The sequence below is a fragment of the Canis lupus genome, chromosome 21 (genome assembly GCF_011100685.1).
Source record: "Canis lupus familiaris isolate Mischka breed German Shepherd chromosome 21, alternate assembly UU_Cfam_GSD_1.0, whole genome shotgun sequence".
Lineage (NCBI taxonomy): Eukaryota > Metazoa > Chordata > Mammalia > Carnivora > Canidae > Canis > Canis lupus.
The window spans coordinates 5,533,298-5,550,319 of NC_049242.1; the positions used below are offsets into that span (position 1 = coordinate 5,533,298).

At 38.8% G+C, this 17,022-nt stretch overlaps 1 protein-coding gene and 1 long non-coding RNA gene across 8 annotated transcripts in view; one reads left to right on the forward strand and one right to left on the reverse strand.

The window, feature by feature from the left end:
- Positions 1–17,022, forward strand: part of FAM76B (family with sequence similarity 76 member B) — a 177,743-nt gene that overhangs the window by 94,704 nt on the left and 66,017 nt on the right. For 4 of the 7 annotated variants that reach the window (XR_005375414.1, XR_005375413.1, XR_005375418.1 and 1 more), the window contains one exon: positions 5,168–5,305. The exons of 1 other annotated variant lie outside the window; for it this stretch is intronic. The gene's annotated coding sequence lies outside the window, so the exon portion shown is untranslated. Of the gene's footprint in view, positions 1–5,167; positions 5,570–6,898; positions 7,086–17,022 lie in introns of those variants that run through there. 2 more of the 7 variants (XR_005375412.1, XR_005375416.1) reach the window with 2 other exon arrangements.
- LOC111091478 lies at positions 4,079–12,459 on the reverse strand. Its single transcript, XR_005375428.1, has 3 exons — positions 12,257–12,459; positions 8,994–9,280; positions 4,079–4,128 (listed from the first exon to the last, which is right to left on the reverse strand). It is a non-coding gene; the product is annotated as an uncharacterized LOC111091478 (long non-coding RNA).

The following is a 17,022-nucleotide window of genomic DNA, read 5'->3' on the forward strand; positions in this document are numbered from 1 at the left end:
GATGTTGCTGGTTTGGTGGATGGAACCACTCATTTAGGTGTTTCTTACTTATTTTGACTGTCACCTCCACCCAGGTATGAGGTGTCAGGAGGTCCTCCTTCTTTACATTTTGCCCTAGGCATGGATAAAGCTACTTTCTTCAATTCCTCTCAGGCCTGACTCAGGTTTGAGTAAAAGAAAATAAAAACAAAACAAAACAAAACTCTGTTTTCTGATGAAAGAAGCAGGGAAATAATTATGGAGAGCTGGAAGGATCCTAAATAGGAAGAATCTAAACAATCTGGCCTATAAGATATAATTGCTACAGGGTCTTGCAGGATCTATCCCATCCCATGTGTGCTCCAGAGACAGAGGAATGACTGACCTCAGTCTGTAACTTTCTAGGATCTGGCTCAACTCCATGAGTTGATTATTAGTTTTTAAATGTGTCACTCACGGCACCTGGGTGACTCATTCAGTGAAGCGTCTGCCTTCAGCTCAGGTCTTGATCCCAGGGTCCTGGGATAGAGTCCTACGTGGGGGACTCCCTGCTCCACCCGAAGCCTGCTTCTTCCTTTTCCTCTGCTACTCTTCCTGCTTGTGTTTTTTTTCCCTCTGTCAAATAATCAATAAACTCTTAAAAAAAAAAGTGTCATCCAATAAACACTTTTTTAGAAATCTACATCCTCCAAAGCCCAGGCCAGGAAAGAGATACAGTGGTTTATTTTCCCCCTTGTATTTGTTAGAACTGGGTTCAGTGTTTTGTGGCAGAAAACTCATATATGGTGGCTCAACTTAGAACATTTCATTATTTCATATAAAAACTCTGGAGGTCAGCATTCAGAGTTGGTATAAATTTGTTAGACCCTCTGGCTTCCTCGGGTTTACTTATCTGCTATCCCTTAGAGGCACCATGTGTATTCCAAGAGGTCTACTGAAGCCACAGTTGTTATACCCACATAACAGAAAAAGAACAGAACTGCCGACAGAAAAGAGAAATCATGCTTTCTCCCTTGAAGGACACTTTCTACATTAGTTTGCATCTCATTGGCCAAAAGTTGGCCATATGGTTGGTTACACCTAGCCGCAAAGGTGACTGGGAAGTGTAGTCTTCATTTCAGCAACCCACAGCTCTGCTAAAAATCAATAGGTTCTTTGTTTTATTTTGTTTTTTATTTTCTTCGTATATTTTTTTTATTGGAGTTTGATTTACCAACATATAGTATAACACCCAGTACTCATCCCGTCAAGTGCCCCCCTCAGTGGCAGTCACTCAGTCACCCCATCTCCTCACCCACTTCCCCTTCCACTACCCCTTGTTCGTTCCCCAGAGTTAGGAGTCTCCCATGTTCTGTCACCTTCTCTGATATTTCCCACTCATTTTCTCTCCGTTACCCTTTAATCCCTTTCACTATTTTTTAAATGCAAAATCTCTGCCATCATCTTGTTCTAGAAGAGTCTCCAGATTTGTTCTGGATTCTATATTTCCAGACTTGCCTTTTCCCTATGTGAATGTCTTTAGAAATGACATCATACACTCAAGTGTGAGCAGCCACTCTTACAAGTCCAAATAGTCATGAAATGCTTTATCTTAAAACTGTAACATTTATATGGTAGAAAATCCTCATATACTTTAATGGAGTAGGAGGAGATGTTTTCTCATGTGAATACAATCAGGTTTTTCTCTGGTTTCTGTATCGCCAATAATGAAAATATCTACAAAATACTTTTTTGCCACTTGCAGTTTTTCTGATGAGATGTATGAATCTTTTTCTCCAACTATGGCCTTCTGATGCCATAACTTAGCTTGAGACATCAAAATTAGTCCTTATACAAATGTACATGAGGGTCATCTGGGTGGCTCAGTCGGTTAAACGTCTGTTGATTTTGGCTCAGGTCATGATAACAGGATTATGAGATTGAACCCCCATGTCAGGCTCCATGCTCAGCAGGGAGTCTGCTTGAGATTCTTTCTCTCCGCCTGCCTCTCGCTGCAGTCCTCCTCCCCCACTCACGCTCACTCTCATAAATAAAAAAACAAACAAACATGATTATGTCAGCTTCAATTATTCATAAAACATGATTTTTTTTATTGAGTACTGAACCAGAAATAGGATAATTAGGATGTTGTGTGGCTGGAAACTAAAGACAGTAGCATGAATTCTTTGGTTTATGAAAGGTGCATCTTTACTATATCTCTGCAGTCTTAGATGAATCACTGTAGTTTCTTCTGAGCATCAACAAAGCAAGTAAATAAATAGTTTTGCTTTGATAACTTGTGTGTTTTATAGTGTTCTTCTTGCTTTCCAATGCAAACTTTAGGTTCTCAAGTTCTCCAGCCTTTAAGAGTCTCTTAATCTGAATAATTAATGATGATGATGATGATGATGATAATGATGATGATTTAACCATCCTTTCCATAGGCACAGAAAATGCAGCATATTATCAATCTTCACTTCATATTCCTGGAAATCCCCAAAGAATGCCTACATGCCCCACAAATCTATCCTCATTGTAGTTTTCCCCCCCTCAGCTGATCATTCTGTTCCAGGTGACTTCTCTGTGCTCTGAGCATCTTTTGCAACCACAGTCTCAAGGTTGCTTCTCTTTCCTGGTACTGATTTGTCCCTATATGGACATAGGCCCTGTCCTTAATTCCTCAAAGCATTGATGGATTAAGAAAAGTGACTGATGGTTGGGAAATGTAAGAGAGAAAGGGCACGCTTCAGCTTTTTCACCAGATAGACCTCCCTCCTGGACCGCCCTCTGCTCATTGCCTGACTGGGGAAAACCTGTCTTGAGTAGCTTTCTCATTGGGCCTTTAGGAGTCACTACGCTCTCACAATAGTGCCTTTGTCCATGCCCCTGATCCCCATCCCGAATCTCCCCTACCCCCAACAGCAGTGCAGGTAACCAAACAAGCAAACACTATGGTCCAGTATGAGTTAGAACAGCTGAGAACATAGTCTATTTCCTCTTTTAAGATTATCAAACACACTGTTGATTTTTGCACTTTGCCTTTCACTAAAAAATAATGAAATTTAAATCTAGGAACGGCTTCACTGAGATGCCAAAGTTTTGTTTACAATAGGGTGCCAGCAAAGTTAAGTCTTAGTTCCTCCTTCCTCCTTGATGCAATGAACAGAAAACACTTCCACTGACTACTGAGCCATGTATCAGGTGTCGTGCCTTTAATGGGGCCCCCAGATGTTTCAGTGAGTTCAGGGCAGGTGGCTGTGGCTTCTCTTCTTTTCCAACCCCATCTCCTGGGATCTCCGACATTCTGCTGGCACTCTTCTTTGACTCCCTTCCCCTTGCCTAGGTTCTTAACTATCATCCCTGTGCAGGCCCTCCCACCGTGCTAGTGAAGCTGCTGCTCACCTGTGTTGGCACTGCCCTCACATCCTGTCTTCCACTGCCTCCCTGTGGATTCACATTTGTCACCCTCTTTCCTTTCTGCTACTTTCCTTCCTTCTAGTCTCTTACATTTTCTCTCACTTTATTCATGCTTCTTGGATAATGAAATATATAGGTATTGCCATCTAATGAGAGCATTTTCCTCCACCACATAACCATGGGAGAAATTTAACTCCTTAGCATTCTGTGGTGCTTTCATTTGATGTTGAGTGTTAGAAATTGTTTCTCTACTGCCGAGAACTTTTTGCTTTGTTTTATTTGAGTTTCTCAGGCATTTTTGCACTTGGAGATATTCCGAAAGTCTAATGACTTTAGAGGACTCCAGTTAGGACAGCCAGGGTTTTTCTCTACATAAATTATTGTAACGTTCCTTAGTATTCCATGTGTGCTGCATACCGTAATGTATAGAACTGAATCAGAGGCTGTTTTCCAGGAAGGCACATTTCAGTCTTGGGAAAGGGTTTATCTTTCAGTTAGTTATTGATGCTGCAGAAAAATGAAGTTTTAATATATCCATTATTGATTTGTGGGGATTGTGATTTGGTTAACAATGATTTAGGACTTAAAATTAGCTGTAGGGGAGCCTGGGTGGCTCAGTTGGTTAAGCCTTTGCCTTGGGCTTGGGTCATGATCCTGGGGTCCTGGGATTGAGCTCTGGGTCAGGTTTTCTGCTCAGTAGGGAGTCTGCTTCTCCTTCTCTTTCTCCCCTTCCCCTGCTCATGTTCTGTCTCTCTGAAATAAATAAATAAATACATAAATAAAATCTTAAAAAAATAAAATTATCTGTAAAGAAGAAATAAAGTTTGTATGAAACACTCTGGAAAATAGAAAACAAGAAAGAGTTGGGAAAAAAGATTGTATTAGCTGAGAACTTCTTGATTGTAAGTAATGAAATCCTAACTAAAATTAACTTAAGGAAACAAGGGATTCATCAGTTCAGGAGCTAGAAAGAATGAGGTACAACTGGCTTTCAAGTCGCCTGGATACCAGGATTCTTTCTTTGCATATTTTTTGTATCTGGTGCTCTTCTCTCCTATAGTAGATAAATTTTCCCCATGTAAATGGACCAACGTAGCCCATATGATTTGTTCTTTGTTCCAGGCCCCTGGCTTAAGGGAAATCTTCCCAGCTGCCCAGTGACCATAGAAGAACAGATGGATCTTTCCCTAATTACTTCAGTGCATAAAAATCACAGTGAAAGAATCAGATTTGCTCAACTAAGGTCATGAGGCTATCACATTGCTATAATTGGGCTGTACCTGGCTTGGCCCTTGTCATTTGCCCATTCCTGTAGCAAGGGGTGTGTGTATGTACGTGTATGTGTGTGTAGGGGAGCAACTGTAATTGGCAGCTCCCTCAGAATCACAATGTTTTTTGAGAGGCAAAAGCAGTTATCCCCCCAAAAAGAGTTACTTGTAAAGGGAAAAAGAGATTATTAGCAGGCAAAACAACGGACATTCACTATAGAGGTGAAAAAAATAATTAAATCCCTCAACTTTGGGAAGAAAGTAGATGGAAAGTAGAATAATGATACAAGAAATGCAGGAGGAAAAAGGCCAAATTTGTAGAGAGGTCACAATGACAAAAATATTTGAAGATCATCCTAAACATTTGAAGTTTTTAGGCACTGGAGAATAGTTAATAGAATATTCTATTAAAAGTAGGATAAACTAAAGTTTGGAAATGATTTGAAGGCCAGAGTCATATATATGGATATAAAAATAAGTGGTCTCAGGTGCCTGGTTTAAATTTCATCTATTTGTTGGTTTAGAATGGCATTGAATGGATTTCCTGGAAGATTCAAACTTCAAAGTGGATTTATAGTGAAAAGAAAGAAGGAACAAAGGTGGGAGTTTTGTCTGGGAAGATATGTGGACATGCCTTCAAAACTTTAAAGAGCTGGAAAGTGCAATGGTGACCTCAGCCAGAATTCCTACCTGTGAACCAGCACAACCAACCACAGGCAGCCTGAGCACCAGAGGAAATTTCCAGAGAGGACATAAAACAGCTTCATCTGGATGGAGGCTTGTGCCAATGTCAAGAATTACACAGACAGTACAATACAGGGAAGTGTGGCCTATGTTTGGCACCAGAAGGTCCCAAAGTTCATGGATTATTCTTTCCTTAGGAAATAAACAGTTGGAAATCAAATGGGTAAAAGGAAAAGTACTCGGTAAGAACAAAGCCTAACTTCTTTAAGGTTCCTGACCAAGTAAATCCACATATAAAATCTCTGGGGTAGTCAAGACTGTTACAAATATTACTCCATCTAACCCACCTAACTAGTGTAAGATGCTGATCAGGGTCTTGACCTGCCTTCACAGTAGAGTAAAACAACCTACTTGTAAGCTGATAATACAGTGCACTAAGATGAAAAGAAAGTGGGCTTCAAATCCTAGACTTACTGGTTGGGTATGATGTAGTAATTTAAAGGTCTGAGCCTCACTTTACTCATTTGGAAATGGGGAGCCTAGGACTAATAACCTAGACCTCATATTTCTAATCTAGTAAACTTTCTTCTAAATAACAACATCTTCTTCTCAGTAGGGTAGTTGTGCAAACTGAATAAAAGAATAAGTGAGAGCAGTGTATAAAGTGTAGACAGAAAGGAGGACTGACATTTATTGAGCATATACTGTTATCCAGGCATTTGGGAGACAGGGATGGTTAACATAGAACCTGCTCTACAGGGTGTGGTAGACAGAGTGAGGTCCCCCCAAATTCTAAGTCCTATACCTCCCAATCTGTGAATATGTTACTTTGCATAGCAAAAGAGATTTGTAGATGTGATTAAGGTAAGGATCTTAAAATGGGAAGATTATTCTGGATTATCTGGTGGGTCTATTTCTACTGTAATTACAAGGGTCCTTATAAAAGAAAGAGGGAGGTAGTAAAATCAGAGTCAGAGAGAAGAGGTTGTGATAATGGAAGCAGAGGTCTTAGTGACTGGAGGAAGGGGCCATAACTCAAGAAATGTGGGCAGCCTCTAGAAGCTGGAATTGCTGAGGAAATGGATTCTCCCTAAGAGCCTCCAGAAGGAACACAATTTTACCACACCTTGATTTTAGACCCATAAGATCCCTATTGGACTTCTGACACCTGGTACTGTGAGACTATACATTTTTGTTATTTTATGGGCATTTGTAATGGCAGCAACAGTAAGCTCATCAGGTGGCATCCAGTGTATGAGATGAGGAAATCCACAGATAGAGAATTTTAATTTGGTATGATAGATGCTACAACAGGGTGTACAAAGTGTCTTGTGGAAGAAGCAGTGCCTGTCACCTAGTTTGGGGTTACTTGGTAGGGCTGCTTAGAGAAGACTTGATAGTGGCAATATGCTTGCTCATAAATGCACCCTTTCTCTTGCTATTGTCAATGTACTCTTCTCTGTTGTTTTCCCCTGTCAACCTATCAATATGATCCTAAATCTGTAACTTAAAAACTTTTGTTGTCTACTTTGCTTTTTCTTTACGTCTGTATTGCTTCTTTTCCTCTACAGACCAAGTTTCTTGAAGGAGTTGTCTATAGAACTGTACTCTACTCCCTACTTCTGTTTCATTCCTCCTGGAGCTGCTCTCTCCAAAGCCATTGGTGCTTGCTAACTATCAAAGGAAGGAAGGAAGAAGCTGGAGTGGCCAAAGAGGCCTCACTGGTCACTGGAGGAAACGGACTGTGTCACTAAGGACTCAGTGTGCTTGGTGCCTCAGATTGGATCAGCTCTTGGGGCCTAATCAGGATACTATAACTCTTAGAGGTGGATATATAAATCAGAATTTGAATTATTCATTGCTAAAGTAGCTATTTATTTCTAGCTTCTGGATTTTATAGGGCTATCATCTATGCCCCCTATTCCTGATACAAAAGAAATTGAGTTACTATATTTCTATAATTTTTAAATATTACTGATAGATTACACCATGAATTAATTACTTTTTTTGCAGAACAACCAGTTTTTGAAAAACCAGTACTATATTAAATATGCTCAATTATAAGATACTTCCAAATGTTATAAACAAAGAAGCATGAAGATATACACATCTCTTCTCAGAAATGACAAAATACTGTAATCATCCAGAGGTTCAGATAGATAGATAGATAGATAGATAGATAGATAGATAGATATGAGTTTTTATTTCAAGTTACCCTAACGGAGAGTAAAGTTTTAATATTTAAAAACTAAGAAATAGTTATTAATTCAATATATATTTATCTGTCACATGCCAGGCACCATGATAGATGGTGAGGACATCATGATAAACTAGACAGCCTCTTCTTGCATGACAGCTCAGTGATAAAAACTGAGGTACTCTAGTTCAGGCCCTAGAGCAGCTCAAAGAACAGTGACACCACCATGTCAGAGAACATTCAGGTGACACCACCATTCCAGAACATTCTGGAAGATTGACAGTTTCTCTGCTCAGAACTACATGGGACTAACATTGACAAGGGCTCACTCTTTGGGCTTCCTCTTTCTAGGCTCCATGTGCACCATCCTTTTTTGTGCCCACATTGTCTTCTTAAGACAAATAAAAATAATAGCATTGATTAGGCTTCAGTTTTTTTTTCATTTCCCCCCATAAATGCAGTTATTCATTGCCTGTCCCTGATCTTTTGCTTGCAGAGCATAATGTATTACAGTGTTTTCTAGAGATAACAGATCAGATCCTATTAAGAACTGATTTACTGGGATGCCTGGGTGGCTCAGTGGTTGACTGTTTGCCTTTGGCTCAGGGTGTGATCCTGAGTCCAGGAATCGAGTCACACATTGGGTTTCCTGAGTGGGGCCTGCTTCTCTCTCTGCCTCTCTCTCTCATGAATAAATAAATAAATCTAAAAAAAAATTCTGATTTACTGGTATAACCTCCAGAGAGAAGCCTTATTTCCAAGCCCTGATGGGCATATCTCTTAATGTCACCTCAACTTCAAGGATAGAACATACCAACCACCATCAACTACCTCTTTTATTGAGCACTCAGAATGTGGCCAGCCCTGTGCTAGACATGCAGGGTTGCAAAGATTGAAAGGATATGGTTCTTGGTCTCCAATGGCTCAAGGCTAAGGTACATATGTATAAAATGATAACTAGTCTAATGAGCTTATGACAAATCATGGCCATAGACAGGAAGCACTAAAGAGTTCTGTGGAGGACACCTGTGGGTTGCCAGGATTTCAGGAAAGATAAGCTTCTGCTTCTTTTCATTTGACTCCTTAATGTTATTTCCTTCACCTACAAGTTAAAAACCTATCCAGTCCTACCTATTTGGACTAAGTCTGTCTTTACAGCTTGATCTTCAATTTTTGCCACTATCTAATGAATTCTTTTAGTTTGGGGTACATTTGATTTCTACCCAAATTGGCTCTCAGTGAAGTAAAGAAGTGGTTCTTGAGCATACTGTGTTAGGCATGATGTGAGATTATTGTGATGTAAGGCATCTCTTCCTTCTGGGGAGTTTACTGTCTGACTTAAGGTGATGAAATGGGAATCCTGAAGATAAGATACAAAATAATAGACAATCTAGAGTTAAATACCAAACTGTGGAATGCAATTAGGGAAACTCTTCCGATTTGTTATTGATAGGTAGGTTTTCACTTACCTGACAAAAGCAAATGCTTTCCATGACCAGTGGAGTGAAAGTTCACAAGTCCAAGGGGACTGTGATTAAACTAAGTCTGGGCAAGGGAAGAGTTGGTTTAGTCATTTTTTGCTGCTGGGTCATGGCAGATGAGGACTAGAAAGTAGCTTTATCAGGATTCAGGCCAAGTTGGGGAGGAGCTGTACTCTTGTGGTCCAGATAATCCAGGCCAGGCTGTGTGAGTCCTTCATATCGCGTACTTAGAGCTCAGGTGTGCTGTCCACTCAGGTTGGTCAGGAGGGCAGGGGCTGAAGCAAAAGGAAGTGAAAGAAGAATCACCACTATTGTTATATACTATGTTCTAGACACTGTGTGTATATGTACATACATATTTACAGTACACAGTATTTTACTTGCAATATCTAATTTTTATAAGAGTTGGTATATATTGCCATTCCCCTTTTGTAGGGGGGAAAGTGAAGCTCATGGAGTTTGAGTGACTTGTCCCAGGTCAAATGCCTAGTCGCTAGCCTAGCTGAGAACCAAACACTGACTTATTTGACTCCCTGGTCTGTGCTCTTCTGGGCCTTACTCAGAATGGTTGCTGAGGGGATAAGGGCCTCTCTGGCAACAACCGCATAGGGAGTGGTCTTCTCTTCTGCTTTGAAAAAAGAGAAGGAGGGAAACTATTGTTCTCATTGTTTCTCTATGGCCTGCCCTGTGTTTTTTAGCTACAGGTTTCAGCTGGCAGAAAGTATTACCCACAAGCGCCATATCTGCAATGAGAAGTTATTGGTTCAACTGCAGTGAAGGCAGTGAGGCAGCAGAATACACCATCCCTTTCTATGTTGTATGCATGCAATAAACAGTGAGCAGGAAAAAAAATCGCAACATGCTCAGATGATGAAACAGTTGGAGTTCATCAAGGCATTCCTGTGGAAAACCCATGAAACTGCAAAAATTCTGTTTAATCCTCACAGTCACCTCTTGCCCCCTGCCAGTAACTCTTGAAGAATAATGACATTAAAGATAATTCTTGTTTTTCTCACTTTTTACCAACACTCTCCAGTGAAGACTTTTCCTGCCCTTTTACTTCTTCCTGATACTGGGTAGAGGCAGAGATGTGTAGTAAAATAAACACAGATAAAGGAATTAGGAGGTCTAGATTCTAGGCCTAGCTTGCTAGTAATAGTTATATAATTTTAGGCAACTATTGATTCTCTGACCTCCTTTGCCTCAATGTTCAATGAGAGAATTTTTCTATGAAAACCAGCACCAATATTCAAAGGTGTAGAAATTGAAACTGAATTTCATGACCTCATCTAATAAGAAAGATGCCCAGATAGCAAGGATTTGAACATGGATGAATGACTTGCACAGAAACCTAAAAAGCAGGAGGGAGTAGTAGAATCATTTCTTTCCTCCTCAAGGCACACCCAAGAATAATTTTGCTGATTGATCCCTATTCTTTGCATGGTTTGACACCAGTTACTTAGTTATTAAAGAGTAAAACTAAAAGGCTGTGGGAAGAGGAAAGTGTGCACTTCTAGGAGATGACAAGGAGATCTTTTATTCTGGATGTTCAGTAGAGATTTAAAAAAACAAGCAGGTGATGTAGAACTTCAATAAGATAAAAGAATATGAATAGACTTATCGCCAAAAAAGATATACAAATGGCTAATATGAAAAGATGGTCAACATCATTATTTATTAGGGATATGCAAGTGGAAACTACAAAGACTTATCACTCCACACTCACTTGGATGGCTATAAGAAGTGGAAAACAGCAAATGTTGGTGAAGGTGTGGAGAAACTGGAATCGTCATGCATTGCTAATGGGAATGCAAAATGGCTCAATCACTGTGAAAACCAGTTTGGCAATTTCTCAAAAAGTTAGACACAGAATTATCACATGACCCAGCAATTCCACTCCTAGATATAGACCCATAGAACAGAAAGCAGAGACTCAAACAAGTACATGCACATGAATGTTCATAGCAGTGCTGCTCATAATAGCTAAGAAGTAGACACAATCCAAATGTCCATAAATGAATGGATGGATGAACAAATTGTGGTTTATACATATTATGAAATATTATTCAGCCACAAAAGGAATGAAGTGTTGATCCGTGCTATAATGAAGATGAACTTCAAAAACATTATGCTAAGTGAAAGATGCCAGACAGAATTACATACTGTATGTTACATACATACTGTATGTTTCCATTTATATGAAATATCCAGAAAAAGTAAATACATAGAAACAGAAAGTAGATTGGTAGTTGCCAGGAGCTGGAAGGAGGGAGGATTGAACAGCTTAATGGATACAAGGCTTTATTTTGAGGGTAATAAAAATGTTTTGGAACTTAGTAGAGGTGATGTTTGTACAACATTGTTTGTGACTGTACTGAATGCTGCTGATTGTTCACTTAAGAGTGAAAAATTTTGTTATATGAATTTCACTCCCCATCCAAAAAAAAAAAAAAAACAGGTAAGAAATGAACATGTCTTCACAAAGGGAGTTCTTTATTACAGCAAATCTACTTTGGTATAATCCCGTATGCTTTCAAATCCATTCCATGTAGAATTTCAGGAACTCAAATGATGTTGAAATTATTACATTTGAAAGTTAGTACCACTCCATATATCTGAGAAAATCTCAGAATAGATCAGGAACATTCTGGTTCTCTGACAGGTATGTACCTGCTCCTCATATACATCTATCACTTTCAACATCTATTTTAGTAATCAGGCCTGCCGCTTTTCAATTCTATCACTCCCAGTGATCTGTCCTCAGGTCCCTTTTGTTTTCGTCATCCTTCTTTTTCCGTTAGAATTGTGCTTTTTGTTTTGTTTTTCCCTCCTGTGGAAAGTTGTGGTCTGTATAATGACTGGAGCAAAAAACCAAAAACAAACAAAACAAAAATCTCACCTCTGATGGTGAGCCAGAAAATAACGTGGGTGGCAAGGACTGTGTATAAAGGAAAGGAATTGGAATTATTGGAAAGCACATGAAAAAGTGTCCTACACTTGACATTGAAGAAGACTATAACTCATGTGGACTTGTGTGTACAAAATTCTGCTAAGCCCCACCTATTCTGATTTACTGAGTCTCAGAGTTCCTTGTTTCTATTGAATCCCACAGTGAATTTTCAATATGACTAAAAAAATTCAGTAGAGAGATTTTGCTATGTAACCCAAAATTGGACCATCTCAGCTTGGGAACAGTCTGTCCGAAGTACAGCCAATTTGGTCACATACTCTGTTCACCCCCTTGCTCTGACCTTTTAGTGTGTCTGAACTCTAGAGACACTTTCTTCTGTGGAGTTTTCAGTGACCACATCAACTAACCCCCAGCAGTGTGCAATGTTTAGAAATGTTTTTCTCTCTCAAGTCAGATTTCCATTTTCTTGTTAAGTGCAATAAACCAGCCCAGAAAATGCTTCCATCAAGCCCTGTCTTTGATTCTCTGGGGGTTCAGTGCAGTACATTGTGTTGCTTATGACATCATGGTCTCCATGGCAACACCCCAATGAGACTTTTCATGGTCAAAAGAAAAATAAATGCAAAGAAATTTCTGTTCAATCTTAATAGCCTTGGTTATTCATTACTGAGTGCAAAGGGAGTAGGAAGAATTGGATTGTATTACTTGAGGCTAACCACAGACATCTGAAGCCAAACATTTATGACTCCCAATCAGTAATCTCCATTCTACCCCATTTGCTTCTTCTCTTCTCCATAAAGTTTATGATAATGGAACTCTTCTGAGGCATACTGGGTACTGAGAGGTGAAAGGGAACCTGATGAGAACATGGAAGAGGCCCCAGCAGGCAAGAACCCAGGTTAAGGCCCCTTCCCCCTCATGGTAAACAGATTTCTGACTAACTGTACCATCTTTAGCTAGCCAGTCAAATTCTCTGTGCTAGTTTCCTAAGGTGCTAAAAGGAAGGCAGTGCTTGTTTTGCCACCTCCGGAATGTACATTGTGAGGATAAAGTATCTGATTTTTTAATATCTCAAATTATGCATTTTTAGAAACAACTGGCCAAAAATATATTTTTATCCTTCATAATCAGTTGTGCAATACATTTCAATCATGACAGTTTCTACACTCATATCACTTTCTAAGAAAATATGCTTCCTGCTAAAGGGGGAATTTAGCCATATTTAATTCTATGTAATCCTGCTCTTGCCATAGCTAGATGCAACAAATCCATAATCTGGCCTAATGAGAAGTGTAGATGGACAAACCAGATTCTCCTGACCTGGAATTTGCCCCAGAATATTATTAGAATCAGGATCCAAAGCTGGGAGTGTAGGTAGGAAATAGTAATGAAGGAAGGTCAGGGTCAAAGGAGACTGGGGAAGGGGAGCTGTAAGCAGCAGCAGAAGAATTAGGATACTGGCAAAGTTGATTTTATAAGGCAGCACAGTCTGTGAGTTCAGTAAAAACTATAGGGAAAGGATGAAAAGGTTAAGTTAGTTGGTAGCAAGAGAAAAATAGTGTATGTTGCAGAGGGAAATAGAGACCAGGATATACCACTTATTCAGCAAACCTGAGTTGAGTGCTTATTGCACAACACTGAGCCATTGGGATTAAAGAGCAACACAGACGCAGTTCTGACTTCAAGGAGCCAACAACTGAACAGACTATTACTTTTAAAAAGATGTTGTAAGTATTCTGATGGAGAATATATGGGGTACAGTGAGAGCATTAAGTTAGTCTGAGCAGTTTAAGAAAGACTTCCCAGAGAAACTGGCAATTTTGAATCTTACTGTCTGACCTATGGGCAAGTAGGAGTAATTCTGGTAAGAAGAGGTAGTGAAAGAGTATTTCAAACTATTGAGAAACTATATGAAAAGGCTGGTAGTGAGATGTCAGCAGTTTTCCAGGATCAAGACACATGTATTTCTATAATTAATTGCATTCTTTTAATCCTTTCTTTGAGCAAAAATTTGTTCCTCTTGATCTATGGGGTGTGACAAATGGATATAAGACTTAAGAGAGTTCACATGAAGCTGAGGTGTATAGGGACATATAAGACATGGGTGGTCTTGCCTTTAAGAAGTTTAGGATGTAAATGACAGATGAGCTATTAGGAACAAATAAATAAGGGACTAATAAAGACATGTGCTACATCCTAAATGCCAAGTTAGAAGTATAGACAGAAAATGGTACATGAATTCAAAGGTGAAAAATAATAATTTTTAAATTATTAAATACAAACTTCTCTTAAAAAAAGTTATTTTCTTTGTGGTTCCCATGGGATTTACATAAAACATAACAGTCTATTTTAAGCTGATAACTTCAATTGCATATAATAATGCTTCACTTTTACTTCTCCCCACCCTCTGTGTTATTAATGTCACAGCTGACATCTGACATCTTTTCATATTGTGTACCATTAGCATATTTTAAAACTTACAGTTATTTTAAATAATTTTCTTTTAACTTTTATACTAGAATTCAAAGTGATTTACACACTGCTATTACAGTATTAACAGTATTCTGTATTTGTGTATATATTTACCTTTACCAGTGAGTTTTATACTTTCATATGCTTCAGGTTTCTGTTTAGCATCCTTTTGTTTCACCTTGGAGAACTTCTTTTCTTATGAGATAGGTCTAGTGGTGATGAACTCCCTCAGCTCTTACTTGTCTGGGAAAGTCTTTATCTCTTCTTCATTTTTGAAGGAGAATTTGGCTGGGTATAGTATTATTGGTGGTAGGTTTTTTTTTTTTTCCTGTCAGAACTTTAAATATATGATATAACTCCCTCTGATCTGTAAGGTTTTTGCTGGGAAATTTATGGGAGTTCTGAAAAGGAAATTAATTAAAAAACCCCATTTATGATAGCATAAAAAAGGAAAACATTTTCCCAAGGGGATGAAAAACTTGTATGTTAAAAACTATAAAACATTAATGAATGAAATCTAAAAATACACAACTGAAGAAACATCCTGTGTTTATAGTTTTATGACTTAATGTTGTTAAAATGTTCAAACTACCCAAAGCAGCTGACAGATTCAAGGAAATCCCTATCAAAATCCCAAGGGCATGTTTTACAAAAATAGAAAAGAAAATTTAAATTTATATGGAACCCAAAAGAACCCTGAATCGCCAAAACACTCTTGAAAAAGAACAGAATTAGAGGCATCACACCATAGCAACAATAATTAAAGCAATATAGTATTAGCATAAAGATAGACATATAGACCAATAGAATGGAATAGAGAATCCAAAAATAAACCCACTGCATATATGATTAACTGATCTTCAGCAGTGTGCTATGAATACACAATTGAGGAAGGAGAGTCTCTTCAACAAGTGATGTTGGGAAAACTATGCATTCACATGCAAAAGAATAAAATTACACCCTCATGCTATACCATACACAAAAATCAATTCAAAATGGATTAAAGACCTAAACTTTTTTAAAAAAATATTTTACTTATTTATTCATGAGAGACAGAGAGAGAGAGAGAGAGAGAGGCAGAGACACAGGCAGAAGGAGAAGCAGGCTCCATGCAGGGAGCCTGATGTAGGACTTGATCTCGGGACTCCAGGATCACACCCTGGGCTGAAGGCAGGCGCTAAACCGCTGAGCCACCCAGGGATCCCCAAAGACCTAAACTTGAGACCTGCAACTATGAAATGCCTATATAAAAAAATAAGGGTTGGTGAGGATGTGGAGAAACCGGAACCCTTGTGCACTGTTGGTGGGAAGGCAAAATGGTGATCAACAGTTTGGAAAACAGTGGAAAACAGTATGGAGATTCATCAAGAAATTAAAAATAGAACTATCAAACAATACCATAATATCCACTTCTGGGTATTTATCCAAAAGAATTGAAATCAGGGTCTTGAAAAGACCTTTGCCCTTCCATGTTCACTGCAGCATCACTCACAATAGCCAATATGTGGAAACAACCTTTTAAATGTCTAGCAGCGGATTAATGGGTTAAAAAATCTGCTATATCCATACAGTGGGATATTGTTCAACCTTAAAAAAAGAAGGAAATCCTGACATATGTGACAACATGGATGAACCTGGAGGAAGTTGTGCTCTGTGAAATAAACCAGTCACAGAAGTAGAAGTATTGCATGATTCTACTTATGTGATGTGAGATATCCAAAATAGTCAAACTCAGGGGCTTCTGGGTAGCTCAGTCAGTTAAGCAGCTGCCTTCAGCTCTGGTCATGATCCTGGAGTCCTGGGATTGAGCCCCATGTCAGGCTCTCTGCTCAGCGAGGAGCCTGCTTCTTCCTCCTTCTTCCTGCTGCTCCGCCTGCTTGTGTGCTTTCTCTCTCTCTCATTCTCTGTCAAAGAAGGAAAGAAAGAAAGTCTACTCCAGACTTTGAAGTTAGATAAAAACAACAACAACAACAACAACAACATCAACAACAACAACACCTAAATAATCAAACTCAAAGAAGCAGAGACTAGAATGGTGGTTGCCAGGGCCTGAGAGGAGGAAAAAGTATAGAGTGGCTATTCAATTGACATATAGCTTCAGTTATCCAAGATGAGTAAATTCTCAACATCTGTTGTAAAATAATTTGTCTATCATTAACAATACTGTATTGAACACTTAAAATTTTGTTGAGGATAGATTTCACGTTGAGTGCTCTTAGTACAATAAAAAAAAAAGAAAAGGAAAAAAAAGAAAGGTATTAGGCATGTGTCAAAGTTTCATTTAAGTGATTAATGGAGGGACCATCAGAATGACAAATCTAGTTCAACGAGGGTGTGAGAAACTGAGACTTATACAGTCAGTGGAAATAGGGAGTGAAATAAGATTACTAAAGTTAGGGAAAAAACATATATATCCTAATCAATTGTTAGTCAAAGTGACTTTTCTCAAGAGACTCACATGAATCTCAGATAGGCCTTAATATGACATTAAAAGATCACACAATCATCTTTTCCCCTTATTTTCAAGTTCTGGATAAATTTTTCTCAACATTGCCTCTGTCATCATAAATAAACAGGATATTATTGTAGATAATGCTTGCACACATGTCCTTACACATAGAAAAGAGTTGATCT